We start from the raw sequence: 7,818 nt of genomic DNA, 5'->3' as shown, positions 1-7,818 counted from the left end.
CAATTTTAGCATTTTTACAGGCTTGACTCAGGAGTACTCAATACTGAAAGTAGCGCCTGATTCATTTGGTGCAGAATCAATAACACGTGTTTCATGCACATGTATGTAAACAAATTGCCGCGGGTCATATGGTGTTCTCCACACATAAGCTTGCACCAAGGTTAGATGTGCACGAAAAATTATAGGTGTCATTATCAGCACCCATAAATTTTAAGTTATTGAATTTTGAATATGACAGTGTTTCCATATGTTTACCATTGGAGTGGAATTAGTACCGTGAGTCCTATATGCGACCTATACCATAATAGGAGCTTGTTGTTTCCATGGTTACCACGTGCATCCAGGGTATCAATTTGGTGGTTTTTACATATGACAATCATAATGGAGTCTTTTTATCATGGTTTGCATGTGATTTTGGAGAAAAATTCTATACCAAAGACAGATGGGGATGGTTTTATACACTGAAGAGTGGAAGTAGATAGCTCAGGCCATAGGGAAAAGAGCACAGTATGGCCTGATGGCAGAATTTCATATGATGGTACCCATAGATTGGCTTGTATGGTTAAATACCATTTAACACATGCAATAATTCCCCAAAATGGGGTGGGGTGGGGTAGATTTTATATGTAAGCCACTTATGTCACAATCACTTATGTATCAGTACTGATATTTAACTTTAGAGACACACTCAGCAGATCAAAGCAGAGAACATTGTAAAAATAAGGACTGTGCACAAAACTGCACATGCTGCATTGCCTCAACCTGTAAATTGAATTATTATATGTCGAGTCACATTGAATATCAATTATACCGGTGTTATTTCTTATCCTAGAATTAAACTCCTTGACACCTATTCTATGTTCAGCATGTTTCTCATATTGGTACATTACATTTTTGGGCAAACAGTATTGGAACTTTTCTGCATTCCTTTTGTTGAGGGAGTAGGGAGGGACATTTTCACTTAAAATAATAGTTTTCAATCCTTCATTCCCAATATAAGTCTGCAGAAGTCCTATCTGTATTGCATTCTTTACACAGGCAGTTTTTCTTCCCCAACCTCCCTTCATACAGTTGAAACATTCTTGATGTATATAACTGCATGGTGAACATACTGCTCTTTCCCACCAAACCAGATCTCTTTTTTCTTCATGTACCAAGTCCCATGATAGAAAACCTTTATACTCAGGGTGTTGCAACCTGTGGTCTCAGAACACATTATTCCAGATCTCAGCATTTGATTACTGCGTGCACTAAGTGATATGGGTTTTGTTCACCATATATGTTGTTGTGAATAAATGAAAACAAGCTTCATGTCAGAAATATGGTTTCATATTTGAAACAAAAGCTATTTATTAAACCTACATTGCTCTGTTCTTACCATCAAGTAATAGTAAGGAATCATTTAGCTGTAAATTAGAGCTTGCTATTTGGTTTGCCAAATCAAGGCGTATTACCTCCCCTTTGACTGTAATTGAGTGATTGCAATGTTTGCTTTGTTTCTCTTTTGTTCAATAATGTATGCATTTTTTCAGCTTTATATTAAAAAGTAAGTAATTTAACACTGCTTATAGTGGAAAGTAGCCACAGTAATGATTTTGAGACTTTTTCTTAACTTTTTATGAGCTTTGGGTAAATGTAGGTATATATTTATGTATTAGACAACTTCAATATGCAATTCAATTCTATTACTTAACTTAACAAGTAGTGTATTCAGTGACAATTGTTATCTGTGTCTGCATATTGCATAGAGACATGAACTTGTCTTGGCATAGCAAAGTTTTTCACACATTTCTCCACCTCCAGCATACTTAATAGCTTGAGTCATAACAGTTTGTGCATACACTTTCTGTCTCCAACATCAATGATCAATGTCAGCATTATAGGAACTTTAGATAGCTTTTTCAAATTTGTCTCTTGCTGTCCTTATGTAACATACCTCATGTTGATGTGTTATTTGGGTTGATACACATCCCCCCTCCCCCCCCCCAGTTGTGGGGAACATTACCAGGCTTGAAGAAATTACTCTATTCTTTGCTTATTCACCCTTCCCCATAGTTTTATACTAAAAAGTAGCACTATGTTATTTAATTATTCAGTATAATAAAGCTTATGGAACTCTTCCTTGGCTTTTATATCTTTTTATTAACATTTGGGGGTCATGAATCACATGTGATGATAGTTTAAATAAGTTTGGAATGTCAGCATCTCTTGATGCTTCATGGGTGTGTGTATTTGTTTTAGTCACAAAAGGGCAATGGCCTCTTATCATTTTGACCTGTCATGTGGCACACTTATTTGTTTTGTTTGATTGATGTGAATAGGGATGCACTGTATCTTATTTCTGTGAGAGTCAGCAAGAAAAGAAATGCAATTTTTAAATTTAAAACATTTAAAACTTGTCTTATAGCAAGTGAGAGATGAAAATACAATGCGTCATGTAATTTGATACCCTGTGATGTCATACTTGCTGATGTCAGCATGCTTGTGTTTCTTTTGTGTAGCATGCATGCCATAGAAAGATAACATGAAGATACAAAGGCAGAAAACAATTATTTTAATAACAAGAATAAGCCATTAATAAGTACAATACAACACAGCAACATGTAATGCGGATGCAATTTAACTATAGATATTGGTATCACATAAAATGCTATTGCACTATTATCCATGCAGAAGCATGGCCAATTCTTTCTTACAATTATGCTCTAATATCAAGGAGTAAAATACAACTTTTTCCCAAAAAATTAAATCTGGTTATAGGACACACGGTACTAATTATACGGAAGAACTGTGAACCAGTCTAGAAATGGGTGAAGAAATGATAGAGTATTTACAGGTTTGGTGGTCCATAATTGGTTAATAATGAAAATTAAAATTTTAGGAAAAATATCTTTTGAGAGCTTGTCCTATATGTAATGTAAAAAAAATATTGACAAATTTCTACTGATGCAATTTTAGCATTTTTACAGGCTTGACTCAGGAGTACTCAATACTGAAAGTAGCGCCTGATTCATTTGGTGCAGAATCAATAACACGTGTTTCATGCACATGTATGTAAACAAATTGCCGCGGGTCATATGGTGTTCTCCACACATAAGCTTGCACCAAGGTTAGATGTGCACGAAAAATTATAGGTGTCATTATCAGCACCCATAAATTTTAAGTTATTGAATTTTGAATATGACAGTGTTTCCATATGTTTACCATTGGAGTGGAATTAGTACCGTGAGTCCTATAGTAGATTAATTTGCTGTGTCAATGTTAATTGAAGTATAAGCTGTAATCCTATACTGAAACTAAAGTGGAATGATTAAATATACATTATATTTGACACCTTGTGAAATACATTATATTGACATTAGAGAGCTTGTCAATAAAAGTAGGAAGTATTGACTTTGAGTGGGATTGTAACATGCAGGGAAGATGTTTATCAGATAGGGCCAGTAAACATAAAAAAACACGTACTCAACAAGTTAGAAAATGCTTAGTGGACTTGAGAAATTATGTAAAATTAAAACAGAAAACATGTCTACTATCTTCAGATGATTCCTAATCTTACAAAGTAATACACATACTTAACACATTAACATACGCTAGTATATAATTAAAAAAATGACATTTTAAAAGAAATCCTAAACGTTTCCAAAAGTTGGATTTTGCTCAAATATGTTTCACAACATCCCACTAGCCACCATGCTGGCATATGCGACTTATGCCAAAAATATTCTTAATAGATTATAAATATAATTATATATTTAATATTCAAAATTAATTTGTAACAAAGACAACCATTTTGCAGAAAAAATTAATGTTTTAAAAATTGTCATGAAAAATGAAAATATATCTCTAATGTCATTAAATTCGTAACATGAATACTCAGGAATTTCCATGCAGTCCATACTGATGGAAACTACTTCAGTATCGGTACAGTGAAAAAGTATGGTGTTGTATTACATAGGATGAAAATACCATGGTAAACCATACTGCGCACCTCTGACAATAATACTCTCATAATTAGATTTTGCATAATATTATAAAGTTTTGCAAATGATGCTATGTTAAAACGTGTATTGGAAAATATGGGACCATGCTTTACCAGTACAGTGCAAAAGTATGATACTACAGACAACAGGAACAAAATACCATGGTAAACCATACTGCACTTCTCTAACACTAATGCCCTCATAATTAGATTTTGCACCTTATTAAATGAAGTTTTGCAATGCATTATTTATTTATTACATCCAGACTTAAAATACTTTGCAGTGCTAATTTGGCAATTATCGTAAGTCAACATGCTTAAAATAAAACTATAAAAACTTTTAAAATGCTAACCTTGAGTAAAAGTATACTGAACATTAGGATGCATCAGGTCAGAATATGTTGAATCCACAAATAAAAGGTGTCCAAGTTGGTCATTTCATTGTAAAATTAAGTTTAGCTAAGAAATTTATTGATTGCTTCAAATACCTTTACGAGAGGCAACGACTAAATTTATTTGGAGGGTGGGCATTCAGTTACCTGTATTTTGTAACAACTTCAAGGTAACAAATTATTTTTGATTTTCTTGATTGTCACGGAATAAGGCAAGAAAATAATTTGGTTTTGCATTAAACGATGACAATGCATATTTGACTTTGTCGATGCATACAGCATTAACTAGAGTAGCTTGTTTTATTACCTTGACATATACTTACTCAATGAGTACATATTGCTGTAGGTCAGTCATAGCGTGATGCCCATGTTTCTTGACATGCACGGGTACTTTACCCTTGGGTCTTGAACATCTTGTTTTTTTATATTATAAATAGTACGGTTTTACTACAAGCAGTACATCATCGCTTGGATCTTGTCACGGAGTGTCAGTTTGGAACCACAAAACTACAGCCATAGTGGTAAGTGACAACTTAAAATAATTTTTATTTCCTTGTACATTTATGCTTTTCATTGTGTTTGTGACACACTTATTTTATTATTATCGTAAATTTGATACAGCTTCAATAGATAAAATAACCACGTTTAACAGACAATTCACTGTTAGAATTTATTCCATTTCACGTGTAGGACTCAGAGTAGAAAGTCACATGTAAGTGTGAGTTTAATGTATTTTTGTTTGTTTGTTTGTATAAACCATTAGGGTCATTGATATAATGTAATGGACTATAGGCATTTGTTGAGTGGATATTTATTCATTTCATATACATATATTGAGTATATTTTAGTATTTTGTGCAATTGCGTATTTTGTATTATACACAACCAGTTTCATCTATTTGTAGCTGAAACTGGTGGAGGTGGAGGTGTAGGTGAACCAGACTGGAACTGGTGGGAGGTGTTGTTGCGCCAGACTGGAACTGGTTGGAGGCATTGTTGCGCCAAACTGAAACTGGTGGGAGGTGTTGCGCCAGACTGAAATGGGTGGGAGATGTTGTTGAGCCAGACTGAAACTTGTGGAGGGTGTAGTTGAGCCAGACTGAAACTGGTGGAGGGTGTAGTTGAGCCAGTCTGAAACTGGTGGAGGATGAAGTTGAGCCAGTATGAATCTGGAAAGTTGAGCCAAAGTGGAACTGTGATATTTTTAATTTTTTTTCTTCATTCAAACTGGGACGTTGAACCAGAGTGCACCCAGCGTGGGTCAGAACTATATTTTGTTTCATTTTATATAGCATATCGGTTATATAAACCGTCGTCATCATTATCATTGGTAATTTCAGCACTGTGTCATCATCATGTCAATCCTCGTCATTATCATTATATATATATATATATATATCTTTCTTTTGTGAATGTGTGTAGGGTGTGTGCGAGAGTGGGGTATTGCATCGATTGTTTCATTTATTATTTTTGTGTCATCATCTTATCATACAATGTCCAAGTCTCGTCATTCACAGTGTTTATGTTATTCATTTAGTCCAAAGCCCAGTTGGTTTCAATTCTGTTATATTGATGTCATAAAATCTTCCATAAACTGGTCATATATTTTATTGATGTCAAACCTGCCATAAACAGGTCAATGACATGTATTTTATTGATGTCATAAAACCTGTTGTAAACTGGCTATATGTTTTATTGTCATAAAACCTGCTGTAAACAGGCTGTATATTGTACTGCCATAAAACCAGTTGTAAACAAGCTGTATATTTCATTGTCATAAAACATGCCACAAACAGACTATTTTTTTTGTCATAAAACATGCTGGTCAGATAGTTACGAGTTTGCTTCTAGTTAAGTAAAATGATAATTAATTTTATCTTGAAAATTCTTGTATGCCTGAGATTAATAAAAGTTGTACAAAAATTGACAGCTAAATTTATTTAAATTTTATTCTGAAATTCAAAAACCGGAATATTATTGACTGTGGAATAAAAAAGAACTGTAGATGATACAACACCATACTGACTACAGTATACGTAATTGCCTCCCATTTTGGATTCTTCATCAGGACCTGAACTTGAATTCACTAGAACATTTCATTATTAGGACTTCTAAAATTTAATTCATGGATTATTCTTGGATTATTTTTGGATTTGATTCTTAAAACCATAAGTTCTTTTTCATTTTTCCAGCATTTTTCCAGGGAAATAAATAATTTGTTAAATTTTTCAAAAAGCTTGTTCTTTTCACTCTTTTTTGTTATTGTTTATTAAAGCCTAAACAAGTAACATAAGAATTGGGTGCTCATCCTCGAATTTATGAATTTTGGCTAGATATTTAAGAAAACTTTGTTTTTTTGAAATTTGAATTTTCCCATGTTTTTGAAATCTTTAGTGAAATCGGCAAGCTTTTTCTAAAATGGCTTTAACAGTGGAAACCTTTCTTTCAAGTTCTACCCAGAACCAATTAGACCTTTTCAAAAAAGATGAATTAATTCAACTTGCCAGAAAATATGAACTTTCTGAGGTAAACATTTCCTTAATGAAACAAAAAATAAAAAATACTGTGGTCCAGTAGTTGGTAGAAAAGAATGTTTGGGATAAAAGTGCTTTGGTTTCGATCAGTAAGTGTTTATCAGACTCTAACATAAAAGTAAAGGAATTAGAATTAAAATACAAGATGGAATTGGGAGTTGAGGAAGCTGGAACATCAGAAAGATGAAGAAAAACAAATGCAAATGCAGTTGCAATTGGAGAAAGAAAAAGAACAACTGCATTTACAAGCAGAAGAAAAATAAAAAGAAAGACAAATACAGTTACAAGAAAAACAAATGCAGTTACAATATGAGAAAGAGGAGAGAGAGAGAGAGAGGAAAGAGAGGAAGAATGCAAATGCAATTAGATAAGGAAGAAAGAGAGAAAGAGATGCAAATGCAAAAAGAGAAGGAAGAGAGGAAATAAAAAATTAGAATAAAAGAAATGGAGCTGGCAAGTGAAAAGCACATTCCCACTTCAAATACAAATTTAAGTTTCGATGTTGCAAAATATATTAGGTTAGTGCCCCCTTTTAGAGAAAAAGATGTAAACAAATATTTTCGTTATTTTTAAAAAGTTGCTGAAAATTAGAAATGGCCAAGGGAGCATTGGACTGAATTATTACAATGTGTACTTAATGGAAAAGCTAGTGATATTTAACGTTCACTGTCAGTTCAACAAAGTGGTGACTATGATATGGTTAAAGAATGCGTCTTAAGGGGTTATGAGTTAGTCCCTGAAGCTTATCAGCAAAAATTCAGAAATTATAAAAAAAGAAGCTGGACAAACTCATGTTGAATTTGCTAGAGAAAAAGAGCAGTTATTTGATAGATGGTGCTTAGCCAAGAAAGTTGAACAAGATTATGAGTCTTAAACAACTTATATTACTTGAAGAGTTCAAGAACTGTGTC

This window comes from Sinohyriopsis cumingii, chromosome 2, assembly GCF_028554795.1.
Source record: "Sinohyriopsis cumingii isolate HCF-2022 chromosome 2, ASM2855479v2, whole genome shotgun sequence".
Classification (NCBI taxonomy): Eukaryota; Metazoa; Mollusca; class Bivalvia; order Unionida; family Unionidae; genus Sinohyriopsis; species Sinohyriopsis cumingii.
Note: the sequence above shows the minus strand (reverse complement) of the source record.